Consider the following 16,964-nt stretch of genomic DNA (forward strand, 5'->3'; position numbering starts at 1 on the left):
GGAATAAACGATGATTGGGTGAGCGAAAGTTCGGAAGAAGAGGAACATGTGCTTGCAGCTTCTCTGGAAGTAGTTCAGAAAGGCCCATATGTAAAGGGAAAGGTAATGGGTCACAAGGTTTCATTCTTGGTTCACACGGAATCTACTCTCTCTACAGTGAGAACTGCAGAAGTTCGGAACTTGCCCCTTTCAGTTCACATTGGGGGAGTAGCGAATCAGTATTTGACCAACCCAATTATGAAACCAGTTCAGGTTAAAATTGGCAACTTTAAAGCATTGCACAAATTCATAGTCCGTGATTCAAGTGGGAAGAGACTTGCTGTGTAAAACCAGGTGTTCGATTACTTGTTCAAATGATGGAATGGAGATACAGACGAATAGTGATGAGGCGGATGATCCAGAGACAGAGTGTGAGACAATAAATGAAGAGTACCCCCTGATTTATTTATTTCCAGTGTTCACAGTGAAGGAGCTTTCTTCTGATTTACAGGGAACAGTTGAAGAGCAAGTGTGGCATTTGACAGGGAAAGTGATAGGTCTGATAAAGGGAGTTAAAGCAGTTAAAGTTCCTGTAAAGCCGAACACAATTTTTCCTCAGATTCCACAGTACCACATGCGACAGAATATCCTTATGAAGGTTGCTCACATAATTGCAGAATTAGTAAAACAAGGGGTCTTGAAAGAAGTGTTGAGCAGGCCATGTAATTCACCGATAATGGGATTGAAAAAGCCATGTGGGAAAGTTTGAATTGTCCAGGATCTGAGAAAAATAAATAACATTGTGATCAAATGTTGCCCTCTGGTGCCACATCCAGCTGTGATTCTGTTTTAGATTTCGTGTGATGCTGAATGGTTCACCATCACATACTTGTCACAAGTCTTCTTTTCTGTGCCGCTTCATGAGGACAGCCGATTTCTCTTTTGTTTCAATTTTTTAGACCATGTTTACTGTTGGTGTCAAATTCCTTCAGGGTTTCTCAAGTCACCTTCCATATTCAATCAGATCTTGAAAAAGAATTTGGAGTCATTGGAATTGCCTTTCCAATCAACATTGGTACCGTATATTGATGATTTGCTGATTGTGTCCAAAACAAGGGATGAGTGCAAGTCTGACAAGATTACCTTACTGAACCATTTGGGAAAGAATGGTCATAAAGTGTCTCCACTGAAATTATAATACTGTCAGAAAGAAATGAAATATTTGGGTCACAAGACTGAGAAAGGAATAAAGGTAAATATCCAGAGAAAGGGTCATAGCAATTCTAAAGGTGAGTCCCCCGACCACCAAGAGAGATGTCAGGATGTTTTTAGGGATGGTAGGCTATTGTTGCCAGTGGATTCCCAATTTTTCAGTAATTTCCAAGCCATTGCAGAAGATGACCCACAAAGAAGTCACCAATCCCCTAGTGTCAGACCAGGCTTGCGTGAAAGCGTTATCTGAATTGAGAGAGAGAGTCTGTGCAAAGCTCTGGCTTTGGGTATGCCAGTCCTACACTAAGTCCTTCACATTGTTTTGTCATGAGCGTGATGCATGTTCTCTGTCTGTCTTGACGCAGGTCATTGGAGGTGTAAACCGCCCAGTAGCATATGTTTCAGCTACTTTGGACCCAGTTGTAGCAGCTTTACCAGGCTGTTTGCGTGCAGTTGCAGTGGTTGGACAGAACCTCACACAGAATGAAGGTGTTGGGATGGGACGTCCCCGAACAATAATGATCCCTTACTCAGTTGAAGTTTTACTTACCCGAACCAAAACCCAGTATCTGACAGGTGCAAGACTGACGCGTTATGAGGTGAGCATTCTAGAGTCACCAAATGTGTCATTGAAAAGATGTACAGTACTTAACCCGGCAACCTTACTTTCAAATGAAAATGTTGACATTGGAAAGTTGGAAGACATTGATCATGATTACTTGATGTAACTGATCTGTGCACAAAACCGAGACCTGATATTGGAGACACCCAATTGGAAGAAAATGTCCAAATTATCTTTGTTGATGGTTCCTGTCTAAGAGACAATACAGGAGTGCTGAGAGCAGGATATGCCGCGTGCACAATTACTGGTATACTGGAAGGGTCTTGGCTTTGAGGAATATATTCTGCACAAATAGCGGAACTGGTAGCCCTTACTAGAGCCTGCCATGTTTCTGCACAGCTTAAAGTTACCATGTATAGGGATAGCCAGTATGGATTTGGAAAAGTCCATGACTTTGGCCAGTTGTGGTCACAGAGAGGTTTCATGACCTCTTCTGGTTCACCAGTGAGAAATGGTGAGAGGATTCAAGAGTTGTTGCAAGCTATCCAGATGCCTGGAAAGATTGCTGTGGTAAAATGCAGTGCACATTTGAAATCGCAAGATTTTTTCTCAATGGGAAATGGATATGTGGATCAAGTCGCAAGGTTCTGAGCACTGAACTATATATCATTCAAGGATAAGTGGGAATTGTTACCTGAAGATGATGAAACGTCCAAGTTTTGCATTTCATGTGATAGACACATCGGAAGAACTGAGAACACTGCAGAATAATGCTGACAGGGATGAATTGTGGGTTTCAGAAGAGGGTCAATTGGTCAGTTGGTCAAACAGTTTGTTGTCTCAGATTGCTAGGTATTATCGTGGTCAAGCACATGTTGGGAGGGATGCAATGATTCACACTTTTTAAGCAGAATTGTTCAATCCAAGGTTTAGACAAGTTGCTGAAGCAGCTTGCCATTGTTGCGTCATTTGTCAGCAAATGAAGGTGGAAAAAAGGACAGTGGTTAGTTTGATCCACATTGGAAGAGCAGGAGGTCCATTCAGCAGTATGCAAACAGATTTTATTGAGATGCCTGTATGTGGAGGTTTGAGATTTGTGTTGGTGATTGTCTGCATTTTTAGTCATTGGATTGAAGCGTACCCTACATGGAGAAATGACAGCCTCACAGTAGTGAAACTATTGCTTCCAGAACTGATACCACGTTTTGGGTTTCCCATCTCTTTGGGTTTCCCATCTCTTTAGAATCAGATAGAGGAAGTCACTTCAACATTGAACATTGAGGTAATTAAATTACTATGTGCAGCATTAAACATTGAGCAGAAGTTGCGTTGTAGTTACTGCCCTGAAGCATAAGGACTAGTGGAACAGATGAATCGTACCTTGAAATCAAGCATGGTGAAAATGTGTGAGTCCACAAATCTGAAGAGGCCTGACACACTGTTGTTAATTCTGATGACAATGAGAAACACACCTCTTGGGCAGAGCAATGAGGTTGCCAGCCATTTTGGAAAATGCTCTTGTGAACATAACAGATGATATGGGGTTGGGCTACTGCAAAGGTCTGGCTGATGTGGTTCGCTCTTTCTCTCAGCAGGTGAAAGCCACCACACTGCAACCATCACAAGATCAAGGACACAACCTGAGAGATTGTGACTGGGTTGTGGTCCCAAAACATGTGAGGAAGACGTGTTTGGAACCTCGGTGGAAAGGCCCTTTGCAGGTAGTGCTGATCACTACAACAGCTGTGAAGTGTGCTGGAGTTCCGAACTGGATACACGCCAGCCACACGAGAAAAGTGGCATGTGCTTTGGACAATGAAAAGGAGTTGATGAGGGTACCAACAATGACCAAACAAGCCTCAACCCAGAAGAAGAAGAAAGAGGAACTGAGACCAGATGTAAGTGAGCTGAGAACGGTTCAGTCACTTCTGTGAGAGACGAAGGAGAAGACCTCCAGGAGAGTGACAGTGAGCCAATATCGATTGAGGCAGCAGTAGAGTCTAGTCAGAGAAGGACTCTCACAGGAGTAGATGAACAGAGCAAACACTAGACCCCGAGAGGGAAGGAGTTGAGGTGGCTCAAAGCCAATGTGATCTGAACCAGTTGCAGTTCCGTCAAGAGAAAATCCTGCAGAGCAAGAAGACGTTTGAGTTCAACACTGAAAAGAGCATTGACCAAGGGTCCACTGAAAGGAGAAAAAGTGGCCGGAGTCACAAGCAAAAAGAAAGGAAGAAATTGTCATGACAACAATAGAAGAAGAAGTAGATATGACAAAGAGAGAAGACTTAAGTGAAGGAGAATTGAATGGAGATCGAAAGTTGAAAAGAAAGAGTATAGCAAGTCAAAGATACACAGGTCCTGAATGAGCGTATGCAACAACAAGTGAATGGCAAAGATAATTTTTGTCTTTTTGTTTTGATTTTGACATTCCAGGTCAATACTTTGGCACTTGAAATAAGCTAACGAACTGAACTGAAAGATACAAAGAAAAGAGACCATTGAAAGTAACCGGAAAATACTTTCTGAAAACTGATTTGACAAGATAACCTGATTTGACAAACTGCTAAACTGATTTTTGAGACTGAAAGCTGTAAATAACTGCTGAAAGAAGATTGAGGATTTTTGTTTTTGATTTTTGCTGCATAGTTATACATTTTCTCTTCAACTTTCTGATTCTTTACAGATCATGGGTAACATTAGCCAGCAGGGTAGGAAGAACAGGTGCTGTAAATACATTGGTTTGGCATTTGTATGTGTGATATTGTGTGTGATATTGATTGAGGGTATGGCTGTTCACGACAAGAGTAAATACAATCATACTATAGCTTTAGAGACAAATAAAGACAGCTATAGAAAAGTTTAGGTTAGATGAGAGGTATCTGCACGTAGATAACGCAGAGGGGGAACTTTCTTCTAAGGTGTTCAATCGCTTATTGAGAGGGCATGTTGAGACAATACATGCAAGGAATTGTTTTATGTGCATGCAGATTCCTTCATCAGTCAAAGAAGGAGTTACCTATCATAGTTTGCCTCTTAAGTATGAGATAAGTTTCATTTTCTTACTAACAAGATTGTATGACATGCTTGCTTACACAATTTGAGTGGAGCTTCTTACATCAGACAGATGACAGGAGAAAGGCGTTAAAGGAGGAAACATAAAAGGGGTTAGAGAAAAGAACGTTTAGAAATAATTATGCTTTTAGTGAAATAAAATTACAAGGGAAATTAGCTTTAGATGCCCAACACGTAGGGAAGCTGTGTGTATGTAGACCTAGATCTAGTACTGACACTTTGTTTCTGGGAACAAGTGAAATATAGACGTGTTTTTGTTTCAGAGCAAATGGACATTTATGTTGAATGGGCAGGATCCAATGATGATTCCTGGTATATAATACATTTGTGGACCTAATGCTTATTTCTGTCTTCCAAGAAGATGGTATGGAGCATTTTACTTGGGGATAGTTTTCCCAAAGATATTCCAACTTGATGACTTGAAAAGAGTACCGAAATTGACTGAATTAGATCACAGTAGGGAAAGGAGAGACTCTCCTTCTGCTATAGTGGGAGATATATTTGGAGCAATGATTCCTTCAGTAGTAGCTGTTCTGAATTCTATAAAGATTTGAAAGTTGTCTACTATTGTGGATAACATGTTGACACATTTTTCAGGAGCCAACATCCTGATAGATACAGAATTGGCTATGGAAAGAGCTATGACTCTTCAGAACTGCCTTGCTTTCGGCATTCTTTTAGCAAAAGATGGCAGAGTTTGCAAAATGCTTAATTTGAAGCATTGCTGCTTGTATATACCTGCTAATAGTAAAAAAAAATAGTAGCTTACTTACTAATCTGACTAATGAAAGTGCTGATTTTAAAGAGTTGAAAAAAACAGGTGCTTGGGAGAAAGTTGGCAAAGGATTTGCTTCAGTGAGAAATTGTCTCAGCAACATTGGGAAAGGGATACTACTGTATTGAAAATAATACAAGGGATATTGATTATTGTGATTTGCATAATTAGGGCATGGGGAATATGTAAATGGTAGAGGAGGATTCTGTTGAAGAGAATAAAAAATGACCAGAGGAGGGAAGAAATGAAAAGGGAAAATTGGTTTAGGGAAAATTAAAAAAGGGAACGAAGATTTAAGGGGATAGAGATGGCAGAATTTTAAGCTGAAATAAAAAATTTGTGTGGAAAGATTAAGGGGGTTATTCTAACTTTGGAGGAGTGTTAATCCGTCCCAAAAGTGACGGTAAAGTGATGGATATACCACCAGCCGTATTACGAGTTCCATAGGATATAATGGACTCGTAATACGGCTGGTGGTAAATCCGTCACTTTTCCGTCACTTTTGGGACGGATTAACACCTCCTCCAAAGTTAGAATAACCCCCTAAGTGTCATGACATATTTAGTCATCAGAGGAGGGATTGTTAATGCTGAGCTTATTAATGAATATTCATGTATTTTGAGTGTTAAATTTGCATAGAAAATGTATTAATTTAGAGAAAAATAATGCACACATTTGATGATACACCCCCATGAGTGGCCGTCAATGTCCACGAAGAGTACTTATTAATATCTTATTAATATGAAATGTTGAGCTTATGTTTGCTTAATGTAGTAATATGTCATATTAAGTTTATGCGTTATGAATTAGCTTTATTAATAGTAGGCCTTAATTTGGCGAGGTCGTGGCCTAGTTGCACAGCCTCATGTCAAGTTGCTTTTCTTCGGCGACTTCTAAAATGGATGCTTAGAGAATTAAATTGAGATTTTCCACTGTACTGACCAAGTGCTCATAGCTGAAGATCTTTCTCATGAGAAACTGCTTCCTGGAAGATGCTGTACTTGCTAGGTAAACAATGTATATTGTAGTATGAGTAAGACTGACTTTCCCAGGAGAAGACAATGGATGCACTGACTGGAGTGTAAGCTGCAACAATATTGATAACTGACGAGCTGAATGATGAGAGCGGGAGAAGAGGAGCCACTCATTGACATATGAATCATGTAGTAGTAGAATTCGTAGATTTGGGGTTTTAGTCTCATTGGACTAAGTGCGAACATGTAATCCTTTGACCAATAAGGACGTGGGAAGTAGTTTTAGGAAATCTAACTTAGGCGGACTGCACTGAGAGGAGAGAGGCCATTCTCCTCCTTCTTCTTGAGAGTTTAGACCTTTTTCTGATTTTCACTGGGCTATAATTTTCTTGACCATCCCGAGAAGAGACATGCTTAACTTTACTGCTTAAAGAGACTTTGCTTATTCTGAACGTTGATGCTGAATCCTGATGCCGTGTGGACCGAATTGATGTCCTGTTGACAAAGACTGTCACAGCTTGCTGTACCATATTAAGGACAGGTATAAAATGATGTTACTGATTGTTATGCCTATTTGCTTTTGTTTCTAGGTACCCTCTCTATTTTGACAGAGCCATAGTTAGGTGTTTTTCCAAATTGTTTTGCATGAAGCCCAAACATGCTATTCTAATTTGATGTTAGTTAGGGTTCTCACTGATGAAGTTTGCTACACGTAATAACAGTTTAAGGGGGTCAGTACAACCCTGGCAGTGCTTCCCTGGTCATTACGGAAGCGCCGCGGTCGCACCGCCGGGGCCGACGGGTTCCCGCCACAATGGCCCTGGCGGTACTAATCCGCCAGGGCAGTGCTGCTAGCAGAGCTGCCCAGGGGATTACGAGTCCCCCTACCGCCAGCCTTTTCCTGGCGGTTTGAACCGCCAGGAAAAGGTTGGCGGTACGGGGAGTCGCGGGGCCACTGGGAGCCCCTGCTCTGCCCATGTTACTGGCAGGGCTCCATGCTGCTTTTCACTGTCTGCTCTGCACCCATCGCACGGCCGCAACACCGCCGGCTCCATTTGGAGCCGGCTCCCATGTTGCGGCCCACATCCCTGCTGGGCCGGCGGGCAGAAACAGCCGGCCCAGCGGGGATGTCATAATGGGCACTGCGGGAGTGCGGCCGCATTGGCAGCCGCATGGCGGTTACAATTTGGCATGTGGCGGTTGCCGCCCGCCAATGTTGTAATAACCCCCTATGTCTTTTCTTTGCTGAATCTAAATGTTTCCTATTTCATTTGCACAGTTATTCTTGCTATTGATTTGTACTGTAACTTTGGAATGTGTGGTAGCTCGTGCTTTGATTAGATTACGATTCTTTCGCCACTTTGGTCAGCCAGTATTGTTTCTGTATGTTTATCATTGGACTTTTTAGACTAAGTAAGGTTACATTAGATATGTTAGTATAGGAAAATAAACTTTCTAACTTTTACATAAAAGGTATGGTTATTTATGGCCCTAAGGTCATGGCATGTGGAAATTGCTGACTCCTATTGATTATTGATGACATGATTGCTATTTGCTATTGATTTGTATTGGTATGGGGTTCATGGTGGGAAAAACATGAAGCGCAGTAAAAAGATCCATTGCCCTATGCGCGTCTCCCTTGTAAGTTTATTTAAAAAGGTCTGACGCGCTAACCTGTGTCCATTTGTGTTTATACATGCAGGTGTTCACTTCACCTAATTTCTTTTTTTTTTTGTGTGGAGCCATATTCTAATCAAGTGTCTGACAAGCAGGAAAAGTCTGGGTAATTCTGTATCATATCTGTTTGTGTGTCTGCATGCATTTGAACATGTTTATTAGTGGGTGGGTGCCTATTTGGGTATTTACGTGTTGGTGTGCACTCATTTGTGTGTGTGTGGCTGTCATTACATTTGCTAATGTGCTGGAAAACCCAGAGTATTTAATTATAACAATTATTTACACAAGAACATTTATAGTATTCTCTTCAAGTTAATAGGAACAATGGGCAGGGTACACTCGCTGTACTTTGAAATGTGTACCAAATGGGAGCAGCTTCTAAATGTGGTTACGCCCTAGTGGAGCTGTAAGACTATACCCGATGACCTTCAGCATTTGACTTCTATCACAGTGCCCTTATTTTTGTAACCTCGAATACAGGGATTTTACATAGTCCTTTCCAGATATTCGCCAATATGTACAAGGACTGAGATAACAGTACTGGCTGTCACTGTTACCACCCCGTTAAAAGGTGACCTTTGAAAAAAATGTCCAGCTTGCTCGTGGCAAACCTCATGTTTGATTATACATGAGGGAAACGGTAATTGATGAAAATGTCGTCTCTCCTCGTTTTCAAGAGCAATCAAACTGAATGTGTTTTAGCAAACAGCACGTCACCGTAGTGCACTACCTGCTTGAAGCAGGCTTCTGATTTGCAATTTCTTTCAGCGTGGCTATGGGTGCTGCATAGATGTTTAAGCACCATCAGCCTGTGGAAGGCACACGTGATGACATAGGGGGTGTTTCAGTTCAAATAAGGTAACTTTTAGTCCTCCCAAACCAGAACACGCCAGGCCCTAATACTCTGAAATTGTAGAACGAGGGCCTGTGAAATGATGAAGGGACAAAATCAAGGGCAAATTTTACATTTTTATTCTGAAGGATATTAATGGTTGAGCACTGCCAGAGTGACCTAATGTATAAGAGAAGAAGAACATCCTGATGGGGCTGTTTATTATAAATGGAGGGGCGTGGCGATAGCGTCATTGTGGATCCACAAGCACATATCCACCCGAACAATTATGACCTATTTAACTTTTGTGAAAATACAAAGTAACACATTTACTGGAAAAAGAAATAAAAGATGAAGCATGGAATTAAGTTGTAGTATTATTGTGTTGCTTCATTGTGTTTCATTTTTTAGCGGTGTGTTGCCATACGGGTTCTCATTTTTTGACATGTAATGACAGGAAAGAAAATTTGATTAATGTTGTTAGCAACGTGTTCAGTAATGAAAGGAGAAATGTGACAGTTTCTTATGGCCACATTCAGCAATCGCTCTAGACCTGTGATCTTCAGTTTCCTTCTTCTCATGAAAGAAGATTTCTTAACAGATAATATTATACTTTTTATTAAATGGCACTTCGTTTTCCAGCTCATCCCAAATCTGGGAACAAGGTAATTTTGGTATACTGCACCCAATAATTCAACCACATCAACCATTTTAGTGGAATGGCATAGAGTGAAGTGGGGTACAATTGATTCACATACAGAGGAGTAGCAGACAGTGGAGGGGAGAACAATGGAGTAGCATACAGTTGACTAGCATAGAGTTCAGTGGCATAGAGTGTAGTTGCTTACAGTGGAATAGTGTGTAGTGGAGTGGTATACAGTAGTATACAGTGAAGTGGGCTACAGGGGACTGGCTTAGAGTCAACTAGCATACAGTGGAATGGGGTACAGTGGTAGAGAATATAATGGAATGTTGTAAAGTGTAGTGGTGTAGACTGGAGTGGCGTACAGTAGAATAGCGCACAGTGGAGTGGCAAAGAGTGAAGTGACTTAAATGGAGTGCAGTAGAGTGTAATAGCATACAGTGGAGAACAACAGAGTGCAGTGGTATAGAGTAGAGCAGTGTGCAGTGGTGTGAGGGATAGTCTACTGGCCCATAGAAAAATTGCATAGAGTACTAGCCTATACTGGAGTGGAATAGAGTCCAATGCCGAAGACTGTAGTGGTATGCAGTGGAATTGTGTGCAGTGGAGTAGCAACCAGTGAAATAGCATACAGTGGGTTAGAGTGGATTAGCGCACACTATAGTGGCATACACCAGAGTGGCATAGACTGGAATTGAGTAGAGTGGAATAGTGTAGAGTATAATGGCATTTAGTGGAGTGGTGTACAGTGGAGGGGGTACAGTAGAGTACCGTGCCATGGAATAGCATACAGTGGAGTGGCATACAATGTAGGTGGAAGAGTGAAGTGACATAGATCTGAATAACATAGAGCTGAGTTGTGTAGAGTGTAGTTACATACAGTGAAATAGTGTATACTGGAGTGGGGCACAGTGGAGTTGTGTAAAGTGGAGTACAGTGCAGTTTAATATCATATAGTGGAGTTTTGTAGAGTGTAGAGGCATTGAGTAGAGTGGCATACAGTAGAATAGAATTCAGTGGAGTGGCGTGGAGTTGAGTGACATAGAATGGAATGTGGTACAGTGGAGTAGCTTAGAGTGGTGTAGCATATAGTGAAGTAACATAGAGTAGCGTACAGTGAAGAGGCACAGACTGAAGTGTCGGAGTGGAGCTGTGTAGAGTGGAGTGGCATAGAGTTGTGTAGCACAGAGTGGAGTGGGGTAGAGTAGAGTGATGTAGGGTCGATTGGCGTACAGTGGATTGGCGTACAAAGGAATAGCTTAGAGTAGAGTGGCATAGAGTGAGTTAGCATAAAGTGGAGTGTCATACAGTGGAGTTGCGTACAATCTAATAGTGTAGTGGTGTACAGTGTAGTGGCAAAGACTAGAGTGTTGTACAGTAGTTTGGCATACAGTGGAATATAGTATAGTGGAGTGGTGTACAGTGCAGTGGCATATGGGAGAGTGTGGTAGTATGAAATGGTAGACGGTGATATAGGGTAGAGTGGATTGCCTTAGAGTGGAGCAACAGAGTGGAGCGGTGTAGAGTGGAGTGGTGAATGGTGAGCTGGTGTGGAGTGAGGTACAGTGTAGTGACATACAGTGGAATAGTGTAGAGTGCAGTAGCATAGAGCTGAGTGGCATACAGTGGTGTAGATTGGAGTGGCATGTAGTAGTTGCGCTTAGTGTAAAGAAATGTAGAGTGGTGTGTCATACAGTGGAACAGCATAGAGTGTAGTATCATACAGTGGATTGTCTTAGAGAAGAGTGGCACATAGGGAGTGTGTACAGTGAAATAGCATATAGTGCAATGGTGTACAGTGAAGTGGCATGCAGTGGAGTGGCACAGAGTGCAATAGCTCACTGTCGGTTAGCAGAGGTGCATGCAGTGAAACAGCATACAGTGAGCAAAATAACATAGAGTTGGGGGGGATTACAGCGGAGTGGCATAGACTGGAGTGTGACAGCGTGTAGTTGCATAGTGTGTAATAGCAGACATTGGAGTGGTGTAGAGTGGACTGGAGTAGAGTGGTGTACAGTGGATTAGCGTAAAATGGCGTGGCATATAGTGGAGTGGCATCGAGTTGGGTGGCATAAAGTGTAGAGTGGCATTGAGTGGAGTGAGATAATTGAAACAGACGAAGCGTGAAAGTGTGTGAACGGATGTAGATGTAATCTGACTCAAACATACATTGTGTGGTGTAAATGGCAATTTTTAGTAGTATGTGTGAATAGTGCAAGTATTATTACAGTTATAAGTTTGAAAAAATGTAGAGGCATACCTCGGTACATGCAGGTGAGCAGCTAGTATGTGACTTGCTAAAGGCACAGTTACAATTTTAGAAATAGGTGTGTTGTTCACTAATTAAGTAGAAGATTTTTATTGTTTTTCACCACCTATTACCACTTGATTAAAGTGGTAACCCTGTAGAGAAATGTAATTATACATTTCTACATATTTTCCTTCAGGTTAGGGAAAACTGCTCATTTTATTTTTTTCGGTTATTTCTTGGCATTACTGTGGTACTATGTAAACTTTTTTCTGCATATTTGAATATGTTCAAAATAGAAAATGCACTGAAGTACACTATGGTGGTCATTACAACATTGGCGGTAAAAGGCGCTTACCGCCGTGCAGAAGACCGCCAATACACCGCTGCGGCCGTGGAAATCCACCACAGCTATTATGACCCACATCTCGTAATCCGCCGAAATTCAGACACCCACACAAGTCCGCCACACCAAAGGTCAGTGATAAACTGGCGAAAACAAATCCTCCACCGTCAGGCCAACAGAAACACGTCCATGCTATCACGACCCACGAATCCACGCGGCGGTCTTTCAACCACGGTATTCCATTGGCGGTACACACCGCCGCGCTCAAAATACACACAAATCTCCAAAACACCGCCACATTGGACAATTCGAAATACACACACCTGATACACATACAAACACCACTCCCACACACCCAACACAATATAAAACACACACCCACATCACCCACAAACCCCTACGACCAAAAATTATTGACGAAGGCCAGAGAGACAGCACAGCATAGACAACCCCACCACACAGAGGCACACAACACCATCACTCACACAACATCACCACACTCATCACCACATACACCACCCCACACATCACCTACACCATCCCATGGCACGGCAAAGACACCCCAGGTTCTCCGAGGAGGAGCTCAGGGTCATGGTGGAGGAAATCGTACGGGTAGAGCCACAGCTATTTGGATCACAGGTGCACACCTCCATAGCGAGGAAGATGGAGCTATGGCGAAGAATAGTCGACAGGGTCAACGCAGTGGGACAGCACCCAAGAAATCGGGACGACATTAGAAAGCGGTGGAACGACCTACGGGGGAAGGTGCGTTCCGTGGTCTCCAGGCACAACATCGCGGTACAGCGGACTGGCGGCGGACCCCCACCTCCTCCCCCACAACTAACAACATGGGAGGAGCAGGTCTTGACCATTATGCATCCTGAGGGCCTCGGAGGAGTCAGTGGAGTAATGGACACTGGTAAGTCAAATCTTAACTATCATATCCCCCACCCTACCTGCATGCTATCACACACCCCCACCCTCACCCCCTCCCCTATCACTCCAACTCCTCACTAATGTACTAATAACACAAACCACCCATTCCAACACCAAGCCCTGCATGACACAACAAAGCATGGACACCCCTCACTAAAGCATGCCCACTGCACATACCCAAAACACCTCCCCAACCATCATCACACAAGCCCCCACAAAGGAATGCTAGCACTGGGGTACACGCTCACCCACCCATTGCACACCATGACACACACAGATGCAATAATCATGCTTTTACACCCCTGCAGGACCACTACCCAACGTCACCAGACAGGAGAGTCCAGACATCTCTACCACACCCACAGAAGAGGCCCACAGTGATGACAGCAGCTCTGGCCAACTGGATCCAGATGACCAGCCCGGACCATCGTGGGCCTCGGGACAGTCGGTTCCCCTTGCACAGGCACAGCCCAACACAGACCTTCAACCCTCTGGAAACACCAGCACAGCACCCACCCAGCGGGCCCATACCTCCGTCCCCAGGACACATCAAGTAGCTGTGTGTCCACCACTACAGGGAACCCAGGATAACCCACCACCCCAACAACAACTGGGACCTGGGGGCAGTGGTAGTGGGCACACAGTCCAGGGGACGGAGGCACAGGAACACAGAGGAACTGGGAGGGCTGCTGTGTGACAGGGGGCGGACAGGCCAAGGGAACCCACTCTCCACGAGGCCCTCTCCTCCATCATGGGAGCATAACACCACTTCCAGGAGACGATGGCTACGGTCCTGGCCAAGTTTCAGGAGACCCAGCGCCTGCAGGAGGAACAGTATTTGGGGTTCAGGGAGGAACTCAGAACCATCAGCTCTGCCCTGGGCACCATTGTAGGGGTGCTGACGGACATACAGAACACCATGAGGGACACCGTGGCACTCCAAGGGGCCCCTGACACTAGCATGGACGATGAACTTCCCACCACCTCCGCCAGCGCTAGTGGACAGAACGCCCCGCCACAGGACCACCACACCAGCACCCCACCCCCTGCAGACAGAGAACCACCCTGCAAGCGGTCCCTGAGATCCAGGAACAGGACAGAGCACGATGGCAAGACCCCCGCCGAGAAATCAGACCACCCTGATTGTCATCCCACTGTCCCACTTTGTAACCCTGTCCATAATGGAACTGCCCCAGCTCCACTTCCTATGCCCATATGGGCAGTGCACCTGGGAGACTAATAGACTGGACTCTGCCATGGACATTCCTCCACCATCACCCCTCACCATTTTACCACCCCCTCCAATAATTAGCACTTCAATAAACACCCTTGAAGCACAAAACAATCTGGATTCAGTCTGTGATTTAGAAAATGTGTATTAGCTATGACAGTGACAAAATCCCTTCTCAAATGTAATGTCAACATACCTATGTCACACATCACAAGTCCATGAAGGATGCAAGCAGATGACACACGTTGGTAACCACACCTGTGAAACCTTAATGGAAATGTACAACTCAGTTATCAAATACTGCTTGAAATTGACAGACAGGATAGAGGTAGAAGTGTGAAAGTACTTGTAGTAGTCAAGAAAGTGTTCTCACAAGTGTGTCACTGGAAATATTGCTGGATGACTGAGTCCCTGTTGCCAATGTCTTCTTCCTCTGCTTCCTCCTGATCACTGACCACAGGCTCCACAGCTGCCACAACACCGTCATCTGGACCATCCTCCTGCAGAAAAGGCACCTTGCGTCGCAAAGCAAGATTGTGAAACATACAGCAGACGATGATGATCTGGCACACCTTCCTTGGTGAGTAGAATAGGGAACCACCTGTCATATGGAGGCACCTGAACCTGGCTTTCAGGAGGCTGAAGGTGCGTTCGATCACCCTCCTAGTCTGCCCATGGGCCTCATTGTAGCGTTCCTCTGCCCTGGTCCTGGGATTCCTCACTGGGGTCAGTAGCCATGACAGGTTGGGGTAAACAGAGTCACCTAATAGCCACACACGGTGCCTCTGGAGTTGACCCATCACATAAGGGATGCTGCTATTCCGCAGGATGTAGGCGTCATACACTGAGCCAGGGAACATAGCATTTACCTGGGAGATGTACTGGTCTGCCAAACATACTATCTGTACATTCATCAAATGATAACTCTTCCGGTTCCTTTACACCTGTTCACTCCTGTGGGGGGGGACCAAAGCCACATGGGTCCCATCAATGGCACCTATGATGTTAGGAATATGTCCAAGGGCATAGAAGTCACCTTTAACAGTAGCCAAACCCTCCACCTGAGGGAAAACGATGTAGCTCTTCATGTGTTTCAGCAGGGCAGACAACACTCTGGACAACACGTTGGAAAACATAGGCTGGGACATCCCTGATGCTATGGCCACTGTTGTTTGAAAATACCCACTTGCAAGGAAATGGAGCACTGATAGCACCTGCACTTGAGGGGGGATTCCTGTGGGATGGCGGATTGCTGACATCAGGTCAGGCTCCAACTGGGTACACAGTTCCTGGATTGTGGCACGGTCAAGCCTGTAGGTGATGATTAAATGTCGCTCCTCCATTGTCAACAGGTCCACCAGCGGTCGGTACACCGGAGGATTCCGCCATCTCCTCACATGTCCCAGCTGACGGTGCCTAGGAAGGACAACAGCGACCAAAGAGTCAAGCAACTCAGAGGTATGTACCCACAGCTACACAGAACACAAAACATAATCCAAAAAGTTGTCTGTATGTGTGTTGAGTCCAGGCCTAGGTATGTGTGACGCAGTTGAAAATGAAGCCATGTGGGCCCCTGAAATGGCGGCTGCATGACCTCTAACCTGAGACAATGGGATGTGAGGTAACTGCGCTGGCGTTGTACACCGTCAAGGAAGCCGGTCGCAGACTGCTGCGCAATGCTGCATTGGTTAACATTGGACCCTATGGGTCCCAGGAGCCAATGACAAAGTGCGCCGGCGGTGATGATACGCACCGCCGCGGACGTCACCGCCATTTTCTATCTGTTGAATCACTCGATACCTGATCTTCGACAGGAGAGGACGTATACTGCAAGTGCTGCTGTGACCTCGGTCTGGAAGAGACAATGGCTCTGTGTCTGGGGAAAGGGCCCCTGCCTTCACTGCACAGGAGTTGGAGAAGCTCGTGGACGGGGACCTCCCCCAGTTCACACTACTCTACGGTCCTCCAGACCAACAGGTGAGTACATAGGGTGCAAGTTGTATGGGCTATGCCTGGGTGGAGAGGGCTGGTTGTAAGAAGGAAGGGGGCAGAGTTCTGCGAGCATGAAGGACTGTGAATGCATGTGCCACATGGTAAGGGCAGGGATGTGGGCCACTCACTTCGACGGTGGTAATGACTTCTCTTCCTCCCCTGTACATGTCATGTAGGTCAGCGCCCACCAGAAGAAGGATATTTGGCGTGCCATCGCCAAGGACGTCCGAACCCTGGGGGTCCACCAGAGACGGAGCACCCACTGCCGGAAAAGATGGGAGGACATTCGCCGCTGGAGCAAGAAGACGGCGGAGGCTCAGCTGGGGATGGCCTCCCAATGTGGGAGGGGTGCCCGTCGCACCATGACCCCCCTGTTGTTCCGGATCCTGGCGGTGGCCTACCCTGAGTTGGATGTGCGCTTGAGGGCATAACAGCAGACACAAGGGGGTGAGTACAACATCATTCAGCGGACTTTGCGCGCAGTG

Source organism: Pleurodeles waltl, chromosome 6 (assembly GCF_031143425.1).
Source record: "Pleurodeles waltl isolate 20211129_DDA chromosome 6, aPleWal1.hap1.20221129, whole genome shotgun sequence".
Taxonomy (NCBI): Eukaryota; Metazoa; Chordata; class Amphibia; order Caudata; family Salamandridae; genus Pleurodeles; species Pleurodeles waltl.